Source organism: Schistocerca cancellata, chromosome 2 (assembly GCF_023864275.1).
Source record: "Schistocerca cancellata isolate TAMUIC-IGC-003103 chromosome 2, iqSchCanc2.1, whole genome shotgun sequence".
Taxonomy (NCBI): Eukaryota; Metazoa; Arthropoda; class Insecta; order Orthoptera; family Acrididae; genus Schistocerca; species Schistocerca cancellata.
Window position 1 is genome coordinate 305,274,860 of NC_064627.1, and position 24,089 is coordinate 305,298,948.

General features: G+C 44.5%; 1 protein-coding gene across 2 annotated transcripts in view; it reads right to left on the reverse strand.

The window, feature by feature from the left end:
• LOC126161688 (uncharacterized) overlaps window positions 1–24,089 on the reverse strand; it is a 475,857-nt gene that overhangs the window by 238,046 nt on the left and 213,722 nt on the right. For both annotated transcript variants that reach the window (XM_049917704.1, XM_049917703.1), the window contains exon 2: window positions 4,449–4,525. The gene's annotated coding sequence lies outside the window, so the exon portion shown is untranslated. The remainder of the gene's footprint in view (window positions 1–4,448; window positions 4,526–24,089) is intronic.

Here is a 24,089-nt window from a genome sequence, read left to right on the forward strand (position 1 = left end):
TTCAGTGTCCCCTCGACGATCACCAGTGGTGGACGGCCAGTGTAGGAGATCGCTCCCCACACCATGATGCCGGGTGTTGGCCCTGTGTGCCTCGGTCGTATGCAGTCCTGATTGTGGCGCTCACCTGCACGGCGCCAAACACGCATACGACCATCATTGGCACCAAGGCAGAAGCGACTCTCATCGCTGAAGACGACACGTCTCCATTCGTCCCTCCATTCACGCCTGTCGCGACACCACTGGAGGCGGGCTGCACGATGTTGGGGCGTGAGCGGAAGACGGCCTAACGGTGTGCGGGACCGTAGCCCAGCTTCATGGAGACGGTTGCGAATGGTCCTCGCCGATACCCCAGGAGCAACAGTGTCCCTAATTTGCTGGGAAGTGGCGGTGCGGTCCCCTACGGCACTGCGTAGGATCCTACGGTCTTGGCGTGCATCCGTGCGTCGCTGCGGTCCGGTCCCAGGTCGACGGGCACGTGCACCTTCCGCCGACCACTGGCGACAACATCGATGTACTGTGGAGACCTCACGCCCCACGTGTTGAGCAATTCGGCGGTACGTCCACCCGGCCTCCCGCATGCCCACTATACGCCCTCGCTCAAAGTCCGTCAACTGCACATACGGTTCACGTCCACGCTGTCGCGGCATGCTACCAGTGTTAAAGACTGCGATGGAGCTCCGTATGCCACGGCAAACTGGCTGACACTGACGGCGGCGGTGCACAAATGCTGCGCAGCTAGCGCCATTCGACGGCCAACACCGCGGTTCCTGGTGTGTCCGCTGTGCCGTGCGTGTGATCGTTGCTTGTACAGCCCTCTCGCAGTGTCCGGAGCAAGTATGGTGGGTCTGACACACCGGTGTCAATGTGTTCTTTTTTCCATTTCCAGGAGTGTAGAACGACAAAGTTAAAAGCACCGAGTTTTGCCTTTTGTAGGACGACATAAAAATATTCACCGATGGAACAACGGCGGCGATATTAATAGCTGGAATGGAGTCAATTGAGAGGTTGTTTGTGCCTCTCACATTTGTAGCTTTGAATTTACGCAGTGTGCCTTTTATCTCTTATATGGCGTCACAGAAAATACTGCTTGACTCCTCCTGTAGTTTGCCTCTACAAGTGCTGGCGCAGATTTAATTTCTATTTGATTTCTTTTTCGTGCTTTTTTACGGAATACATACTTAATCAAAATACCAAGTTCGTTGACGTTGTGAAGAATGTCTTATGACGTGAAAATGGCTAGATTCTTAGCCGAAACTAGTAATCCAGCCACATAAAAAAAGGTTTCATCTGCGATGTTGAATTCATGGGTTTTCAATCCCTATCATACCTAACAGATTCACCACATTACTCTATCAACAAATTCAAATTAAACTTAATAACAGAAAAGAATGTTTTCTTCCGTTCCCCAAAGGAAAGAGTGTATTATATTCTCCGTGAATTTTTCGTTTTTTTAGTATGACGCGTATTTTTTTATGATATCGATTCTTGTCGGCTGGTGACTGCAATCAGGTCTTCGAAGGAAGCACCTGAGAATTCACAACGTTCAGAAACACATGGCCCCAGTATGCCAATATCGAGAATTTGGAACCTAAAGATGGCGTATTGAATTGCCGAAACTGGTAGCGAAAATAAGTTAAAATAACTTCTCATTTGCACAGCTGTTTTGCGAATTTCTTTGTTAAATATCTGATGAGCCACAGTTCCACGTCCACAATTGATCAACAGAGACTTCAGCAAAAGTGGTTTCCAATTGCTACGGTAAACATAAACCCGGTTCTAATTTTGAGCTTGTCTATCTTCTCTGTCTACGGGTAATATCGCTGTACAGATGCATAAAGAGTTGGTGACAACGATGAGTGGTAACTCTGGTAACTCGTTAAGCGTTAAAGAAGAACCAGTAGTTCTACCACCCAATCACGATTCTTCAAAGAATCTAACTCCCCTTCATAAAACACCTTCCAACGCCTGATTACTTCGTAAGTAACTTAATTTGTTGAATATTTGACGTTAAGCATGTAATACTGGTTGTATACAGGGTGAACATAATGAAACCGAAAAACTGGAGGGCCGGATTCCTGACTTAAAATGGAGGAAAAAAGGTCCTGAGAACATGTGTCCGAAAATTGACGGTTTGCGTGCAACGACAACAAATCGAACCAGGGCACAGTAAAGAACTGCTTCGCATCCACAACAGATGTTCAGAGTAGCCTCCGTGGGATGCAATGCACGCTTTCAGACCTCGCATCATGAACTGCTTCGTCGGTAAAGAGGACAGGTGACAGAAACCTCGTAATTGTGATGGTTTGGAGCAAAAACCATTTACAAAATCCTTCGCGTAGAGGGAAATCCGCTGCTGATAATTCCTGCACTCGTGCATGTGATAGGGGTAGTAGCGGTTATCATGCAGGGTCAGATAATCGTACTCTGGCTTACATCATGTTGGCGGGCCGCTTGCCTGAAGCTTGTATTAGGGTTCGTCTCAATGTCCTGTAGAACCCGGTCCTCCACATCTGGTGTACGCACAGTCCGCTGCCTCTCTGCACGTTCATCGGTCTGAAAGGACCCATGATCACACAAACGCCAAAAAGGGGCTTGAAATGTTGTGTGATATGGTCGGTGTTTGGGAAGGTAACTGTTTTGGTATAACAGCGCTGCCTCTCGACCGTTTCTATCTGCTTGGCCGGCCGTACACAAACACCATCTCGGCTTACTTCCAACACGAGTACCGGACCATTCTCCTGCTTACAGTACTTGGCGTCACTCGCTCAGCCTGCAACACACAAGGAACACTTGACACGTAGTCAGAGGAACTGTCATTCGTCGGCGTCATCCACCGTGGCAACGATGCTTTTCCGAATACATGTTGATAGCACCTTTTTTCTCCATTTCCGGTGACGAATTCGTCCTTGCAGTTTGTCCGTTTAGTATAGTCTGGGTAATCTGCACGCTGCGAGATACGCCGGCTGAAGAAATATACACAGTTTCTATCTTTAATACTTGACATAATCTGTTCAGACCTCTTAATGAGGTTACCTCTCAGTGAGTAGTTTATGACAGTATTTTAAATTCCTATATTCGGTCGATAACTCTATGAAGTATTGAAAATCAAAGTTTCGTTGTCTCTGGTAGCCATTTGATAGGCAACCTGCAACTGGGAGTGAGTGACCGTTTAAGCTAGGTGCTAGCCTAAGAGTTTTGTCATGTTCCTACAGTTTAACGACCAGTGTGCTAGCTTCGGAAAGAGGAAGAACGGGCAGGCATGTATCAAATCCGCATTATCTTTTACACCAGCCAACGTGAGGGTGGCTTTTAGGCGATTTTCCACGCTCATTTAGACGAATCTGAATCTATTCCCTATCTCTGCCTCAGAAAATATGATGCACAAACAGTTAGCATACGATAACACACTGTCATTCTCAACGGAGAGAAATCTTCAGACATACATGTAACGTCAGTTGTAGCCCAAGCGAATGTTATAAGACTATTGCTTTTGGTAATATACGACATTTTGTGGAAGACTTAAAGGATCACTTTTTCTGAACCCCGTAATTTTCCCCATTGCAACGCAGAAGTTTGAAAATTTGCTCAAAGGTACCTACGACTTTAACCAGTAATGATGCAATAGCGTGGGTTCTTGAGACGTCACCTTATAGTTCGGCAACGCTTCAGACAGCAAGCTGCCGACACATGAAAAAAAAATGCAGAGTTCAGAAGTTCGTGTGAGGTGTAAGGTGGGTTAATGATGTCAAATTGGCACTAAATTGCACCATAAGTATGCCCTACGCCACTGTGGACGGGTCACAAGCTGGGAAATTCGTTACCGCCCTCCCTCCATCTTCTTACCCACATTTCACCCCTTCTCTTGACATTTCGGAGACGGAAACGAGATGGCTAGCGTTGAAATCACAAGGTTTTCTTTTGGATGGCCGGACGAAAACATTTCGGACACACCGTCGCTCACACTCGACACGAAAAGGCCTCTTGAAGTGTCATAAAGGGTATTCATTTACACACCTTCCGCAGTCGAAACAATAGACTGCAGTGCAATGTGCAGCAGAACGACGTTCTTGATCACCTGTGCTATTGCTGACACCCTCCAGACGATTCAACCCTGCTATAAGCACATCGCGGGACTGCAATCCAGTTGAACGCCATCTGATCTTTTCGCAGTATAGCGCGACCGCAATTTTTACTCCCGTACACAGGGTGGTACCACTAGGAACCGTTCAAAATCATTCGACGAAATCAGCGTCATCCGAAGCAGCAAAGACTGTTTACGCTTTTTCAGACTCCCTCATTCGCGCCCTCCCGTGGTGTGATCACGGAGCGGTGCGTCATTGACACGTGCGTGTATAAAACGGCAATGACGTGATCACGGAGCGGTGCGTCATTGACATGTCCGTGGATAGAACGGCAACAGATTCTATTTTGCCTGGAGAGGAACTCACCAGTCCTGTTAGCGGCTGCAGCTGACTGAACGGGTGACGCACTTCTGGCACTGCGAAGATCGACGGTGGCAGTCAACCTGTAACAAAAAATTACGTCATTTGTTTCATTTGGCTCACTTTATTTTTTTTCCCTCCCTCCCTCCCTCTCCATCTTGTGTACTAGGAAATCTAACCTCACTGTTAGTTCTGAAGTCTTAGCCATCTTTGTTCGTTCTCATCACAAATGGTTCAAATGGCTCTGAGCACTATGGGACTTAACTTCTGCGGTCATCAGTCCCCTAGAACTTAGAACTACTTAAGCCTATCTAACCTCAAGACATCACAAGCATCCATGCCCGTGGCAGGATTCGAACCTGCGACCGTAGTGATCGCGCGGTTCCAGACTGTAGCGCCTAGAACCGCTCGGCCACCCCGGCCGGCTTCTCATCTCACATTAGCGGAATACAGGTTATTCATATTGCATTTACGTGGCTTATTTTTATTGCCACTCCCCTCCTGTCACACGCACACACACACTTACACACACACACGCACACTTACACACACACACACACACACACACACACACACACACACACTCGCTCTCGCACTCATACACATACATTAGCAGTTCAGTAACTTTGTTTTCAATGAATGAGGATGACACTTCCACACCGTCGTAACTTTTGAATTCCACACTTATGAATAAGGTGAATTGATTTTCAGACCGGCGTTTTTCAAGACAAGGATGCTAATCAAATATCAAGTCTTCTGGCCTAGTGCTTACTACTCAGCGATTTTCCAGACTGGTTTTAAAGATTTTTCACTGTGAACGTCAACAAATGTCACATCACTGTATCTACGAGCCCGCGGATGCCATCAGGTAAGCATATAGATCCATTTAAGAAGAAAGAATCCATCCTCTCCTTGCGTAGTTCACACAGAAAATACACGCCCTGAGCATCCTAAGGCTAGGGTAAAAACGGTTTTTAGACAACCTGAAACATTGCCGAAATATTTACTTGTCTACGTTAGATTACGAGGGACACGAAAGCACACCATACGCTAAAGAACTGATTCCGCTTCAATAAATTCAGGAAGGAAGAATAGGAGTTACAGTCTTGTCTATGATGAGAACACTGAGGCTGAGCAGAATGTTAGGTTGGTCGAGACTGAGGAAGGCTGCAGGCTGTTTTCTTTTCAAAGTCAACGGAATTTACCTCAAGCGATTTAGAGCAACTGCAGAAACCCAAAACTGGATGTTTGACATACAATTTGAACCCAGTATTTCAAAGAGACTGTAAATTCGAATTTTTCGTAAGGTAAACTACTACAATACTCCCTTTATTAAGCTTGTATTACACGTTTTTAAGACCCTATGACTTATAAACATCGAGCTGGTCACACGGCCATTTATTAACAAATGGAAGTGAAGAATACATTGCAGACAGTGGCTGTCAAATGTAGAAGTTCTTGTTTCGGCGCCCGTTCCTCTATCAATTCTTGAACTGCTATATGATGAACTGAACCTAGCTGCCTTACTTGTAGGGGGTACACAAGATTTACTCAGGCTGCGTGCTATGTGAATCTCTTTACACCCTACGTGCTTTCACATACATCTAACTGAGAGCGATCTACAATTAAAGAAGTATAATTTAAAATGTACTCTACTACCGAATCCGACAATGCTTCTCAACTGTTAAATACGTGTGTATCAGAAGTGGATGTGCTGTAAATCCTCATCTCCTCCTTCTCTTATCTCTGTTCATCACCTCCTCCCCGGTTCTCCCTGTTCATCTCCTTCTCCCCACTCTCTCTCCATCTTCTTCCCCCTCGTCCCCCTTTCTGAACTTGAGTTTTTCGAGATTTGTTTATTGTTATTGCAAATGAAACCTCGTTGGAAATTTAAGTCGCTTAAAATGAATGGTTGAATCGGTTGAGACCACTGGTATGCGGCGTATGAAGGAGATCTCTTCAACTGCTGGATATGTAAGGATGGTAGCTTCAGTGACAATATCTCGCATAGTTTTAATTTGCGAAAAGGTTGGTTTGCAAGTTAGCCCTAAAAATAAAAAGGCACATTGTTGTGTATACAATTTTTGTGTATAATTATACAGGGTGTTTGGAAACTCCCGTTATAAACTTCTAGAACTTATAGAGGGGAGTGAGTACATAATTTTTTGAATGGGAATCCATTTCCGTTTCCCTGCTACAGGAGTTAGGAACATGTTTGCTAGACAGATTTTCAACAGGGTAGTCATGGTGGTGGTGGTGGGGGGGGGGGGGGTTGCTTACGTTGAATTGGATGATGGCATTTGACATGTATCCTACCTCTCTAACCTTGGCCGAGCCTCATTCACCTGCTTCTGAGTGTTAGAGAAACATGGTTGAGGGCACGCTTGGAGAGTTCACCTGATCTTTCTGTATTGCGAAGCTTTATCAAGATCGGTACGCACAACGTCTAACTCCATCGCATACCCTTTTTGCCACAATTACGCAACGGCTTCGAGAAAGGGCTACCTTCACAGTCAGTAAGCGTGACAATGGTGCTGCAAGGTGACACTGCACACCCGAATTGGAAGAGGCCGTACTGCATCATGTTGAAGATAATCCGTCAACGAGTACACGAGCAACCGAGCGCGCAAAGGATATTGCTCTCAGCACCGTCTGGTATGTTATGGACGACCAACAACTACATCCATACCACCTACAACACTCCACGCCATATCCAACATTCACAAAAACGTGAATGGGGCCCGAAGCAGGTGAGATAGACGTAGGATAGACGTCAAATGCAGTAGCAAGTCCGACGCAAGCATCCCCCTGTGGCTACCCCGTTGCAAAATTACCTAGCAAACATGTTTCGCACGAATGTAGGAACTAAACGGTGCCTTCCAGAAAGACAAGATCATCCAGGGAACGCCGTAAAAACATTCCTCAGACCATAATGCTCCGTTCTCCGGCCTGGAATATTTCGACTATTATTGCAGGACGTTTGCTTGCAGACTTTCACGCCGATGGAGCGTAAAACGTGATTCATCTGTAAAGGCCACCTGTCACCACTTAGTGGACACCGAGTTACGGTATTGGTGCACAAATTCTATTCTTCATCGATGATAAACAGCATGGGTACACGAATCAGGCGCCTGTTGCGGATACCCATACGCAGAAATGTTTGCTCGTCGGTCGTTGAGGAGGCACTTTTAACAGCCCCTTGGTTCATCTGGGCGGTCAGTTACTCAACTGTTGGATGTCCACTCGCCCGTATACATCTCCGCAACCGTCGTCCATCGCCGTCATCTATAGCCCGTGGTCCACCATGGCGCCGGTTATGGATAGCGCCATTTTGAAGTGCACGGTATACTTTAACCGTGGCGGCAGGCGAACGCTTTACAAACTTAGCGGTTTTGGAATTTTTCTACCCTTGGCCCGAAAGCCAATGGTCACGCCCTTTTGGACCTCAGGTAAATCGCTCCGTTTGCAGATTACGACAATGACTGCAATGTTCTGCGCCACTCCACCCCCCGCTCCCCATACCCTCCATTGCTAGTGCTGCCACCTGCCAACAGACTGGTCATTGCACGCTGACATCGGACGTAGTGTGTGACGACATTAATGTGAGTGGATCGTGTAGTAGTACAGATGTACATTATAACAAAAAGAATGTTCACAAATCAGTCTGTACGAAATACTGTTGCCATGGCAGTCATACGAGGTGCATTCAAGTTCTAAGGCCTCCGATTTTTTTTCTAATTAACTACTCACCCGAAATCGATGAAACTGGCGTTACTTCTCGACGTAATCGCCCTGCAGACGTACACATTTTTCACAACGCTGACGCCATGATTCCATGGCAGCGGCGAAGGCTTCTTTAGGAGTCTGTTGTGACCACTGGAAAATCGCTGAGGTAATAGCAGCACGGCTGGTGAATGTGCGGCCACGGAGAGTGTCTTTCATTGTTGGAAAAAGCCAAAAGTCACTAGGAGCCAGGTCAGGTGAGTAGGGAGCATGAGGAATCACTTCAAAGTTGTTATCACGAAGAAACTGTTGCGTAACGTTAGCTCGATGTGCGGGTGCGTTGTCTTGGTGAAACAGCACACGCGCAGCCCTTCCCGGACGCTTTTGTTGCAGTGCAGGAAGAATTTGTTCTTCAAAACATTTTCGTAGAATGCACCTGTTACCGTAGCGCCCTCTGGAAGGCAATGGGTAAGGATTATGCCCTCGCTGTCCCAGAACATGGACACCATCATTTTTTCAGCACTGGCGGTTACTCGAAATTTTTTTGGTGGCGGTGAATCTGCGTGCTTCCATTGAGCTGACTGGCGCTTTGTTTCTGGATTGAAAAATGGCATCCGCGTCTCATCCATTGTCACAACCAACGAAAAGAAAGTCCCATTCATGCTGTCGTTGCGCGTCAACATTGCTTGGCAACATGCCACACGAGCAGCCGTGTGGTCGTCCGTCAGCATTCGTGGCACCCACTTGGATGACACTTTTCGCATTTTCAGGTCGTCATGCAGGATTGTGTGCACAGAACCCACAGAAATGCCAACTCTGGAGGCGATCTGTTCAACAGTCATTCGGCGATCCCCCAAAACAATTCTCTCCACTTTCTCGATCATGTTGTCAGACCGGCTTGTGGGAGCCCGAGGTTGTTTCGGTTTGTTGTCACACGATGTTCTGCCTTCATTAAACTGTCGCACCCATGAACGCACTTTCAACACATCCATAATTCCATCACCACATGTCTCCTTCAACTGTCGATGAATTTCAACTGGTTTCACACCACGCAAATTCAGAAAATGAATGATTGCACGCTGTTCAAGTAAGGAAAACGTCGCCATTTTAAGTATTTAAAACAGTTCTCATTCTCGCCGCTGGCAGTAAAATTCCATCTGCCATACAGTGCTGCCATCTCTAGGACGTATTGACAATGAACGCGGCCTCATTTTAAAACAATGCGCATGTTTCTATCTCTTTCCAGTCCGGAGGAGAAAAAAAATCGGAGGCCTTAGAACTTGAATGCACCTCGTATAATCCTACAGCGCAGCGATTAATACAACCCCGCAATTATGATTATTTTTTTTTTACTCAATGGGCAATGAAATGCTAGATTACACTGAAATAATCCAACATCACAAGATAATAGTCACTTGGGTAAACCACGGCGGAATAGTGAGTTCACTTGTTCTATCATCTCAAGCTTTTGTGTGACGAGTCACTTAAACAGCATGTGACACCAGGAGTTGGGTATGAAAATGCATACGACTGCATTACTGTCGAATCTCTTTATAGCGCGCAGACTGAGACGGCAAAGCTCTGTGAAAGCTAAACAGTATCGGATTTCAAGTAATAATTATGCTGTGCTACCAATTCGTTGCGTATAACAAAAAGGAACCTAAGAATATGAACATATGGGTGCGCTGTGGAGTGCGTGTATAGTATGCATTGCACCGCCGTGAAAACATTGACCAGTAAGAATGAAATTTGTACCAAGATTTGGCGTCTCTTAGTCTAAAACAGTCACACCAAAATTCCGTTATTTGCACATTCAAAAAGGGAAAATGTAAAAATCATTTGCAGTCGTTAGTAGTGTGCCGATAGTTCTCAGGCCGGCCGGAGTGGCCGTGCGGTTCTAGGCGCTACAGTCTGGAGCCGAGCGACCGCTACGGTCGCAGGTTCGAATCCTGCCTCGGACATGGATGTGTGTGATGTCCTTAGGCTAGTTAGGTTTAATTAGTTCTAAGTTCTAGGCGAATGATGACCTCAGAAATTAAGTCGCATAGTGCTCAGAGCCATTTGAACCATTTTGATAGTTCTGAGAAATTCCTCGAGATATCAGCACACGTATTCAAACTGTATAGTGAGATCATCCCGAGCATGCTTCTCACATAAATCACCTAGCACCACAACTTTCAGCAAGTTAAATTATGCGTGTGTTTGATGATTGTGTTGATTAAAATGTGAGTTAGTGTAATCTGCGTTTTTCATTTGTAATGATATTTTGAGGCAAATCCAAATAAAATATTTAGTTAAAATCGTACATGTAGAGCACTTACTCTTGAATAAGGTAGACAAATGCTGAAGAAATTAGGAACATGAACAATAATATCAAAATATATTTACTGACTCATAAAATTTGTCGTTAAAATCGTGCACAATTCAGAAAAAAAAACAAACGTCTAAAAATACACAACTGCAAAAAAATTCTCCCACTAAACACAACTTAAAATTATTCTATCAAAGAAAAACATAATACACTTTTTTTCGTTGTATGCTCCTTCTGAATCATACAGAAAGTTAATGTGTTTTAAATACTTGTTTTGTAAATAAAACTGCCTTTCCCTGCTGCTAGTTACTTAATTTATCCCAAACACGTTTCGCCTTCTCCTGTTCTAAGGCATCATCAGTGGAATCTATAACGATACAGTTTTGTTAGTTTTAGGTTATTAAACAGTTCACTTCGAGGTTTTTTTTTTTTGTAAAAAGCAGTTACTTACGACTTGCTGATCTGCATTTCCTCACATCTGGTCTGGACGTCCCACTATCACTTTTGTCAGTGCCATATAATCACATCTTTGTGTTCTCGCCTTCCACATACTGTGCAATACTTACGTTGTGAAAAACAGTGTACGACCAAATAGTTGTATCGAGTGGCAAAAGAACAATAGTCCGCCACCAAAAAGAGTGATAAAGATGGTGAACAGTGTGTGGAAGGCGAGAACACAAAGATGTGATTATATGGCAGTGATAAAAGTGGTAGTGCGATCTCCAGACCAGATGTGAGGAAATGCAGATAAGCAAATCGTAAGTAATTAGTTTTTTACAAAAAAATCGAAAAGTGAACTGTTTAATAATCTAAAACTACCAAAACTGTGTCGTTATAGATCCCACTGATGATGCCTTAGAACAGGAGAAGGCGAAATGCGTATGGGATAAATAAAGTAACCAGCAGCAGGAAAAGGCAGTTTCATTTACAAAACAAGTATTTATATGCTTACTGCGGAGGATGGCCTCGGAGGATGGCCTCACAAACAAACTTGTTTATGTGTTTTAGTTTATGTTTGAGTGTACAGTAGCTTGAAATTTCAAATCACCTTCATCAAATGTAATATGTAAGTTTCACGAAAAAAACACAGCGGAAGCACGCTCTTTCTTGCCTCTTCGCCATTCTTTTCCCTCTCCTCGGCGGCCACATGAGCGGCATGCGAAATATTGTAATGAAGTCTGCCAGCGGAGTCTGTAATGCTGCTCTGCGACGAGCACAGCAACAAGTGGGCAATGTCTGCTGCATTATGCAGAGCGACCGTAAATCAGAGCTGAAATAAGGAAATATGATTCACTGGGCACGAAAGCTAATTTGTACGTTTTCTCGCGTTCCTTTCCTTTTTACTTCTCACCCATCTCCTTTATTTCTTTTGAGGCAGCCACAGAACTCCCACAAGATTACATCTTGGAAAAAAAATGTATGCTGAAAACTACGATAAATTAAATGAGAACACCACTCCAATATTTGCGATCAGAAGCTTATCCCCAAGTTGTCGAGAACGTCGTAGCATTTCTTTCATACCTTAGAAGAAGAATTTTCTTTCCAGTATAAAGTAGGAAGAAATTGTCTTTCTGTTTATTTTCGGTTTAAATTTGGATAATTCGTGAGAAAAGCGTACTTGCCTCAAAGTTTTGAAGAGTTGCAATCAAATAATAAAGTAGTGAATAATCACCAACCCAAACGAACTGTGCTCCCGGAAGACAATGGCACATTCTAGAAATACTTCTACATCTACATAGATAGTCCGCAGTCCACAGCAAGCCACGTGACGGAGGGTATCCCGTACCACTCTAGTCATTTCCTTTCCTGTTCCACTCGCAAATAGAGCGAGGGAAAAACGGCTATCTATATGCCTGGCCCGCCCGGTTAGCCGTGCCTTCCAACGCACGGCTTTCCGGATTGGGAAGGAGCGCCTAGTCCCCTGCACGAATCCGCCCGGCGGACTTGTGTCGAGGTCCGGTGAGCCGGCCAGTCTGTGGATGGTTTTTAGGCGGTTTTCCATCTGCCTCGGCGAATGTGGGCTGGTTCCCCTTATTCCGCCTCAGCTACACTATGTCGGCGATTGCTGCGCGAACAAGTTATCTACGTAAGCGTACACCACCATTACTCTACCACACAAACATAGGGGTTTCACTCGTCTGGTGTGAGACGTTCCCTGGGGTAGGGGGGGTGGGGGGGCGAACCGCACAGTAGCCCTGAAAGATTGGTTCGGTGTGGGGCAGCAGAGGGGTGAAGTGGACTGCGGTAGTCGTCTTGGGGTGGTTGACCACTGCGGCTGCGGCGGGGACGGAGCCTCTCCGTCGTTTTTAGGCCTCCGGTTAACATACAATACAATCTACATGCCTCCGTGTGTGCGCTAATTTTCGTGGTCCTAAGCGCGATGTGTGCTGGAGGCAGTAGCATCGTTCAACAGTCAGCTTGAAATGCCGGTTCTCTAAATTTTCGCAATAGGGCTCCTCGAAAAGAGTGTCGTCTTTCCTCCAGGGATTCCAGGAGTTCCTGAAGCATGTCCGTAACACGTGCTTGGTGTTAAAACCCATCAGTAACAAATATAGCAGTCCGCTTCTGAATTGCTTCGATGTCTTCCTTTAATTCGACATCGTAGCTACCCCAGACACTCCAACAATACTCAAGATCAGGTCGCACTAATGTCCTATATGAGGCGTCCTTAACAAAAAAAAAAAAAAAAAAATGGTTCAAATGGCTCTGAGCACTATAGGACTTAACATTTGAGGTCATCAGTCCCCTAGAACTTAGAACTACTTAAACCTAACTAACCTAAGGACATCACAAACATCCATGCCCGAAGCAGGGTTCGAACCTGCGACCGTAGCGGTCGCGCGGTTCTAGACTGAAGCGCCTAGAACCGCTCGGCCACACCGGCCGGCCGTCCTTAACAGATGAGTCCCAAGTTCCTAGAATTCTCCCAATAAACCGAAATCGATCGTTCGCCTTCCCTTCCACAATGTTCGTTCCATTTCATATCGCTTTGCAACGTTATGCCCAGAAATTTAAACTACGTGACTTGAGAGACTATGTGCTCAAGGCAAGTTTATTCGCTATTCTTTCAAATCCCTGCTCCATAGAAGAAACTAAAACGTGATGTAAGAAGTGTTTATTCATATTACTTTTGCTCTGAAGGCACGAATATCCTCAGCTGTTTCCTTTCGAAGGACTAGATGACGCAGTGTTGTACTCACGTTGACCACGGTGTTTTGTTTGTTGTGGCACCGGTCGAATCTCTTGAGCAGTAAACCCTGTCTTTTATAGTCGTGAAACGACTGTTCCAAACCCATGACGCGTAATATTAGACATTCTTCAGTGTTCACTGTGATGAATAAACATCACAGAACACAAGCTCTGTTGGATTTGTTGGAAAAAATATATGAGCAACGTGAACCTTATCCTATTTGCTCAGTTGTCGATGAAAGCTCTCATGGTGCTTTGCTTAACGTAGAACCATCATACTATTATTTTTCAAACTGTATCTCTTGAGAGACTTGTGGTATTTTGTCCTTTTATTGGGACTGCCACCAATATGATTTCTTTATGAAAAATCGGACCAGTGTGAGCAGGGTTCGCGGTCTGAGGATTCCGTACAAACTCAACTATGTATATTATTACGTACAGTCTTCTCGTCAAATATGGGGTGCCTAGGAATCCTTCGTACTCGGTTCGATAGACAATGAAATCAAACACATCGTATTACAAAAAGGAAAAAGGCAGTACTTAACATTGACGATTACACAGAAGTGTCGCAAGCAAAGGGCTGACATACGAAATAAGCATTATTCTTCAGAATAAACAATCAGGAGTCGTTGCTACATAGAGTGTAGAAGCGAAATAACGAACGTTGACGCTTATATCCAAGTCGCTAGTCTTGAAGCTGGGCGTCGCCAGTCGGATGCGGCGCTTATGTCCTCTTCACATAGACGCCGCTGCTGTGGCGTTGTCATCCTGGAGAGGGTTCAGTCAGCGTGCGATTGGCTGACGTCTTCTCACAGCCATCTCTCCTCTATCGTTCCCAACTGGCGTACCGGCCCTTGACTTTACGCCGTAACATACATATATTATTCACCAACAGATTTTGATGAATGAGACTGCTGTATAAATGTGTGTAACATAAATGGCCGTATCTTTAGATTAGAAACTTAATTTTTTTACATCGGCAGGGGACCACAGACCTCAGTATTTTATATAAATTTCAACTTGATACGTTTTCCATTTCCGGAAGAAAACAGGTTTTAACAAACGGACAGACAGACGGACAACAAAGTGCTCTCATAACGACAGAGAAACGGAACAGAAGAAGACAGACATGAAGAGCAATGGCCCTAAGCGTTGAAATGGTACAACATGAGTTAAACTTAAGTAATAATTTTTCCACATTACATTAAGTGATTATGAAATGGAAAGACTCTGTAACTGAATCGCTAATTTTCACATTAGGTCAGTCTACATGCAACTGAATGATCTCAATTTTATCATGCCGTACATGTTTAGTCTTTACTTTTTGGAAGGTACCATGAGTGGTAAGGTTAGTAGGTGCTGCTCTACAACTGTGCTTGTTTTGCTGGTTTTAAACCTGTTTTGTTTACAGTCTCGAATTTTCACTAGCACAGCACTGTAAATATGGGCACACGTTTTCTTCGTGTTCTGGTAAAAAAAAAAAAGGAAAAGGAACTATTTTAACACCAGCAACGCAAGTACACATGTAGAGCAGCGTCTAACAACCTCGCCACCGATGATGACTTTCAAAAAGTGAAGGCGAACATGTATGACTTCATAAAATAAGTTTTATTGTTGCAGGTAAATGGACGTAACGTGCATATCATGAATGCAATATTTCTCGTAAATGTGGATGACAGGACAAAAGAACTTAAAGGAATTTTTTTTTGTGCACACTGCCTTGTTATTAATGTTGGACAAATATGTCATGGAATATTGTCAACAGTATTATGTCAACATGAAATAAATCAAGATCAGTAGCGAGAAAAAGCATTATTCGGACAATTGGGCAGTAAGGAGTATAATTCTGGGAGAATGAGAATGGCTCTTTAATTTCATGTACCAACCAGATGAACAAGTACAGAAGCCTACAGTTTTTTTTTCTTGCATACATGCCTAGCGCGATTTCACCAACCCAGAGAAATTTTTCAGTTTAAGTATTTTGTCGACACGGAACCAACAATGTAAGGACATCAGTAGGGGCTAAGGTGTGTATGGCACGATCTCTAGGATTAAATGGTTTTTAAATAAAGTATGTAGATGACCTGCAGTAGGCTCTGACACGTTGGCCAGACTCAACTATCTGACTTCTGAATTTTATTTCTTGACTTTTTAAATTCTATTTCTTAATTTTTTAATTTTACTTACGTTTTTTATTTTTTTAGTTGACGATATGTAGGTTTTCACATGTAATGGTCTTTTCCCAATTTTTAATTACTGCATTATACCCCCAAAATAGTGTATATGATCTCACAGCAAATAAATAGGAAATTCTACGGGCTGCATGGCATCTAGCACAGTGTTACGTATGAGAGCGCTTTGTAGTAGACATCATATCAGCTGAATATAATATGTAATTACATATGCATGTCAAGCCATGTCAAATCATGATATCTGAATGTGAAACAGTTTTTCGTAGGAGAGCGCTAACGTGCGTCTGTAATTGGATTAGCATGTCCAGTTTGTAAATTATGTCAGATCACGATGTTTTGTATCTGACAGGTACCGTAATTCATAGCGGCTAGATGAAAAAGGCTGTTCACGCGGAATGTATGACCAGGAACGCAAAATTATTTAAAATTACGTAATGTGCTTGAGTATCCGTATTTTAATATCTTTCCTTTGTAATTTAGAACAACAGGACTCGCACGAACGGATAAACACTATGAATACTGGGCGAGACAATTTCAAAGTGGTCGCGTATGACGAAATGTAATAATTTTGTGCTATGAGACGCTGTTTTAGTACGACTACATTACTGTTTTTTACGAAAGTTACTATCTAAACCAACAATATATATTGCTCTTTAAATGCTTTATGCATGCAAACCATTTATGTTTGTATGCTTTTGGAAGACAACCATAAGCAAGTGTGACGCAAATTCTGTAACGGAGCAAGAAATGTGACTTTTTATTTAGTAATTTTATTATACTTAATGTTAATTGTGACTGGATAATAAAGACCCTGCAATGGTCCTCCTTTTAATTCGGTGAGCCCATCGCATCTGGACATGAAACACTTGGCTTATGTTCAAATATGTAACATGTACGCACTACATTAGTATTTGTGTAATACCTGTACATTTGTTATTGTCATTTGCTACATTGAAGTCAAGATTAATAAAGGTGCTTAGACGCGTCCACATTTAAAAAGCGACACGCTATTGGCTGCGGACGTGCGCTTTCACATGAGAAGCGACGTTAGTGTCATCGATAGTTTCCTGGTGCTGTTTGCTATGTTGACCACCAGTCTGATTTTGACTTGGTAAGATGCACGTGTGGATTGTGACATTCATTCTGCAAACTTGCCACTTTGATGTTTATTATTAAGACCAGGTACTTTCAGTGGAAGTATGTATGAATCCAAATAATTAATTTCTGTCACTTTTGAACTGTTCATCGTAATTACGATTTTGTATTCACTGTTCAATGACAATCAGGTACTGCTTTTTGGAAACGCAGTGGGCTAGGCTTGAAGATGAACCTGCAAGGTTCGAAACTAGTCGCCAAACATATGTACTGCAACTGCTGACAGATTCGATGATAAACGTTTCATGAAACTGGAGAATACAAATAAATATACACACGAATGATTATACACTGATTGTGAAATGATTGGAATAACAAGTATCGGGTGTAAAAAATCCAATAGTATTTTTAATCCCAAAATCCGGAGAAATCAGACTCAAAAGGAGGTTTGCTGGACGCGTAGTTAGGATGAGTATGGACAGAATGACGAAGAGATTGTGGGAAACAACAGGGAGGACAAGGGGAAAGACAGGAACCAAGTGGGTTGTTGAACTTCGGAAGGACAGGTTGGAACTGAGGATCGAGGTCGAAGGAAAGGAAAATTTGTGGAGGAACAAATATACACCGACCAATATGCCGGAGATCAATGACGAAGAACAATACAGGAAAAGATTAGAGTGTCACCAGTGGAGCCGACAGGAGAAAAGGAAACTGAAGATCTCGAAGAAGAGCGGGAGGGAAGAAGAAGAAGAAGAAGAGTGAAGAGGTTCTTGGAGAAGAAGAGGGAAATGCAGTCCAGGAAGGGGCTACCCGTGGTCCTACAGAGGCCGTAACGCAAGAAGAAGAAGAAGAAGAAGAAGAAGAAGAAGAAGACGAATCCCAAAACCTTGACACGTAGACAAATAATAAAAAATCAGAATTATAGATAAGATCAAATTACAGCTAGACTAATAAGATATGGTGGTGTCACCTTTAAAACATCTCAAACTTGAAAGGCTCAAAAATGACGTTCAATAACTGTTCTGTTCTGTTTGACCCTCGTGACTCAACCGCCTTTTGGAGATCATGTATAAAATTGTAGCTTTATGTCTGTTGAAGCAGATATTGTCTGCTAAACATCCTACAGGAGAATTGCATTGTGGATTCAAGAGAAGCCTATCAACTGTTTATGTACTGTCTGCCATCGGGTTCCCCTACATGGCAGGCAGCATCGCATAACAGCCACGCTATGAGGGAAACAAACCAACAGACAAACAGGCGAAGACATCAGGTAAACACGCCAAAGATTCCAGTCAATTAATAGGAACCTTTCCTTGCAGAAGTCGCCGCGACATATCCGGCCACGGATTCCTACGCTGGGTTTCTATTGGCTCCAGCTTACTATATAGGCCCGGCCGGTCGAAAGCAGACTAGTCTTCGTCCGCTGCTAATGGCAACCACTATAGCAGAGTCTCCGAGAAGATATCACCGAAGCCGCTGTACTGCACCGCCGATCGAAGTACCAACCGACCGAGAGGAACCACATCTCCGGCTAGATCGACGGACGTCTACATCTTTTGTACAGCCAGCTATTGTATTGTAGAAGAAGTTACGTTCAATAAACTGTTGGAGAATTCAACAGTTTAACACCTATTTATCTTAACTCGCTAATACAGTTGTGGAGCAAGTAAATAATGACGGACAACATATAACACTTAACATATCGAAACAAAAATTCATGCAACTGTACACACAAAGCAACTCTTCAAAGCATATCACACGAATTTAAGTTCCAACAGTATTAATTCACCTAGTCAGTGTGTACAGAGTTTGGACAAAAATTGGGAACACAGCAAATTACCGTGCCTAATACGGTGCAGGAAACCCGTTGACAATCAAAACAGCTTCCAGTTGTCTCATAATCGATACATACATGTCCTGCATGATTTTCAAGGAGTCTTACACCATTCTTCCTGCGAAACAGTGGTAAGTTCAGACAAAGATAGTGGAAGTGGATGAACCTTAACCATCCTTCTGTGAAAAGTTGACCACTAAGGCTCAGTAATATTGACGCTGGTGGCCAGGGGAGATGCGACAATTCATCCACGTGCTCACAAAACATATCCTGGACAATGCGGGTCGTCTCTGAGAACAGTATTACCTGATCAGTCAAAACAGTCACATTCGCTACTGGCCATTAAAATTGCTACACCAAGAAGAAATGCAGATGATAAACTGGTATTCATTGAACAAATATATTATACTAGAACTGACATGTGATTACATTTTCACGCAATTTTGGTGCATAGATCCTGAGAAATCAGTACCCAGAACAAACACCTCTGGCCGTAATAACGGCCTTGATACGCCTGGGCATTGGGTCAAACAGAGCTTGGATAGCGTGTACAGGTTCAGCTGCCCATGCAGCTTCAACACGATACCACAGTTCATCAAGAGTAGTGACTGGCGTATTGTGACGAGCCAGTTGCTTGGCCACTATTGACCACACGTTCCCAATTGGTGAGAGATCTGGAGAATGTGCTGGCCAGGGCAGCAGTCTAACATTTTCTGTATCCAGAAAGGCCCGCACAGGACCTGCAACATGCGGTAGTGCATTATCCTGGTGAAATGTAGGGTTTCGCAGGGATCGAATGAAGGGTAGAGCCACGAGTCATAACACATCTGAAATGTAACGTCCACTGTTCAGTGCGAACAAGAGGTGACCGAGACGTGTAACCAATGGCACCCCATACCATCACGCCGGGTGATACGCCAGTACGGCGATGACGTATACACGCTTCCAATGTGCGTTCATCTCGATGTCCCCAAACACGGATGCTACCATCATGATGTTGTAAACAGAAACTGGATTCATCCGAAAAAATGACATTTTGCCATTCGTGCACCCAGGTTCATCGTTGAGTAGACCATCAAATGGTTCAAATGGCTCTGAGCACTATGCGACTCAACTTCTGAGGTCATCAGTCGCCTAGAACGTAGAACTAATTAAACCTTACTAACCTAAGGACATCACACACATCCATGCCCGAGGCAGGATTCGAACCTGCGACCGTAGCGGTCACGCGGTTCCAGACTGAAGCGCCTTTAACCGCACGGCGACACCGGTCGGCCGAGTAGACCATCGCAGGCGATCCTGTCTGTGATGCAGCGTGAAGGGTAACCGCAGCCGTGGTCTCCGAGCTGATAGTCCATGCTGCTGCAAACGTCGTCTAACTGTTCGTGCAGATGGTTGTTGTCTTGTAAACGTTCGCATCTGTTGACTCAAGGATCGAGACGTGGCTGCACGATCCGTTACAGCCATGCGGATAAGATGCCTCTCATCTCGACTGCTAGTGATACGAGGCCGTTGGCATCCAGCACGGCGATCCGTATTACCCTCCTGAACCCACCGATTCCATATTCTGTTAACAGTCATTGGATCTCGACCAACGCCAGCAGCAATGTCGCGATAAGATAAACCGCAATCGCGATAGGCTACAATCCGACCTTTATCAAAGTCGGAAACGTGATGGTACGCATTTCTCCTCCTTACACGAGGCATCACAACAACGTTTCACCAGGAAACGCCGGTTAACTGCTGTTTGTGTATGATAAATCGGTTGGAAACGTTTCTCATGTCAGCACGTTGTAGGTGTCGCCACCGGCGCCAACCTTGTGTGAATGCTCTGAAAAGCTAATCATTTGCATATCACAGCATCTTCTTCCTGTCGGTTAAATTTCGCGTCTGTAGCGCGTCATCTTCGTGGTGTAGCAATTTTAATGGCCAGTAGTGTATAATGACCACGGTGGAGGGGCAATGACTGGACTGGTTACTGCAGAGCGCGCGGAAATGCGGAACTGTAGCGGGCAGCGTGAGGCAGAGCTGGTACGATACGGAGCGGGCGCGGGTGCGCCCTTGAAGGGCTACGCGGCTCGTCGCGGCGCCCGGTGTAATCCGATTGCTGATGGCGAGGCAGGGCTTACCCCAGCCCGAACGACAGCGCTTCCGCGTCGGCGTTGCAGCGAGCTGCTTTATCGCTCTGCGCCTGCACGGATCAGCTGGCCGCTGCACGCCACGGCTTCCCGGCAGCCTAACCACTTAGCTCTCAACCTAGGCCGCTAAGCCTCGGAAATCCACAGCCGGCTGCTAGTCCGGGCAGCCACGCATCTTACGTCACTCAGGTGATGTTTCGGGAGGTAGGGCAGGTCACGCAGCTTCAGACCCTCACACACCCAGCTGATTCGGCGTTCAATGTCTCATATGGAATGATGTGAACTCTATTTGACACCACTTCTCTCAAAACTAAACGCCAGAAGTTAATATTATACGGACAATAAATAACACCAAAAACGAGAGCTAATTATCGCGGACTGGTATGTAAAGTGAAGATGGTGACGGAGAAAGGAAAGGATAGAGAAGAGGCTGCTGATGTCAGTTTCATCGGGTTTTTTAAGTGGAATCAGCCGCGAGAGTGAAAATGTATGCCAGACCGGAAATCGAACCCGGAATGTCCTGCGTGCTAAGCAGTTGCGTTAACCACAGTGCCACCCGTTTATCGCCGTTGCGCGGTCCATCTCAGCACCCCGCCCTCCTTCCGCCCCCCCCCCCCCCCGGCTGACCCACACTTCCACCTAGCGCCAGCGCAGTCCATGTGCTCCATGCTAGCTACCTCGAGACCCCTGGAGGAGGTCTGACGTAATTTTGTATCCACACTGAAGTGGTGGATTCATTGCCCATCGAGGCGGATCTGTTATATGAATGCGAATTCGTGTAATATCTCGGAGTGACTATGTATACTTCATTATCATGGAACTCTCACATAGACTCAATCAGAGCAACAGCACGACAATGAGTAGGATTCTTAAAACTAATTATAGGGTACATAAACGGCGCTTCAAACGAATCATTAGTTCAAATATACAAGGTGGTCCATTGATCGCGACCGGGCCAAATGTCTCACGAGATAAGCATCAAACGAAAAAACTACAAAGAACGAAACTCGTCTAGCTTGACGAGGGAAACCAGATGGCACTATGGTTGGCCCACTAGATGGCGCTGCCATAAGTCAAATGGATATCAACTGCGTTTTTTAAATAGCAATCCCCATTTTTTTATTACATATTCGTGTAGTACGTAAAGAAATATGATTGTTTTAGTTGGATCACTTTTTTCGCTTTGTGACAGATGGCGCTGTAATAGTCACAAACGTATCGCCCACAATTTTAAACGAACAGTTATTAACAGGTAGGTTTTTTTTAAATTAAAATACAGAACGTAGGTACGTTTGAACATTATATTTCGGTTGTTCCAATGTGATACATGTACCTTTGTGAACTTTTTATTTCTGAGAACGCATGCTGTTACAGCGTGATTACCGTAAATACCACATCAATGCAATAAATGCTCAAAATGATGTCCGTCAACCTCAATGCATTTGGCAATACGTGTAACGACATTCCTCTCAACAGCGAGTAGTTTGCCTTCTGTAATGTTCACACATTCATTGACAATGGATCACGATAGCAAATATCCTTCAACTTTCCCCACAGAAAGAAATCCGAGGACGTCAGATCCGGTGAACGTGCTTCGACGACCAATCCACCTGTCATGAAATATGCTATTCAATACCGCTTCAACCGCATGCGAGCTATGTGCCGGACATCCATCATGTTGCAAGTACATCGCCATTCTGTCATGCAGTGAAACATCTTGTAGTGGCTCTGAGCACTATGGGACTCAACTGCCGAGGTCATTAGTCCCCTAGAACTTAGAACTAGTTAAACCTAACTAACCTAAGGACATCACACACATCCATGCCCGAGGCAGGATTCGAACCTGCGAACGTAGCGGTCTCGCGGTTCCAGACTGCAGCGCCAGAACCGCGCGGCCACTTCGGCCGGCCCATCTTGTAGTAACATCGGTAGTACATTACGTAGGAAATCGGCATACATTGCACCATTTAGATTGCCATCGATAAAATGGGGGCCAATTAACCTTCCTCCATAATGCCGCACCATACATTAACCCACCAAGGTCGCTGATGTTCCACTTGTCGCAGCCATCGTGGATTTTCCGTTACCCAATAGTGCATATTACGCCGGTTTACATTACCGCTGTTGGTGAAATCTGTCATCGTCCCGTAATTTCTCTTGTGCCCAGTGGGAGAACTGTACACGACGTTCAAAGTCGTCGCCATGCAATTCCTGGTGCATAGAAATATGGTATGGGTGCAATCGATGTTGATGTAGCATTCTCAACACCTACGTTTTTGAGATTCCTCACTCTCGCGCAATTTGTTGCTACTGATGTACGGATTAACCGCGACAGCAGCTAAAAGACCTACTTGGGCATCATCATTTGTTGCAGGGCGTGGTTGACGTTTCACATGTGGCTGAACACTTCCTGTTTCCTTAAATAACGTAACTGTCCGGCGAACGGTCCGGACACTTGGATGATGTCGTCCAGGATATCGAGCAGCATACATAGCACACGCCCGTTGGGCATTTTGATCACAATAGCCATATATCAACACGATATCGACCTTTTCCGCAATTGGTAAACGGTCCATTTTAACACGGGTAAAGTATCACGAAGCAAATACCGTCCACACTGGTGGAATGTTACGTGATACCACGTACTTTTACGTTTGTGACTATTACAGCGCCATCTATCACAAAGCGAAAAAAGTGGTCCTACTAAAACATTCATATTTCTTTACGTACTACACGAATATTTAATAAAAAAACGAGGGTTCCTATTTAAAAAAACGCAGTTGATATCCGTTTGACCTATGGTAGTGCCATCTAGCGGGCCAACCATTGCGCCATCTGGTTTCCCCCTCCAAGCTAGACGAGTTTCGTTCTTTGTAGTTTTTTGGTTTGATGCTTATTTCGTGAGATATTTGGCCCGGTCACTATCAATGGACCACCCTGTATGAGACCAGTTTTCGAAAATGATATGCCTGTGTGTGGATAACTAACCAAAACAAAAAAAATTATCAGCACAGGTAAGGAATTTTAGGAATAACTACAATATCTAGCACACATAGTAATGTACGAAATAGCCAACACATGCCTTTAAAATACTTTGTAGTAACGTGTTCGTTGTATCAGTGCACTGACGACGGAATTACTTAAGGATACAATCATTATTTTCAA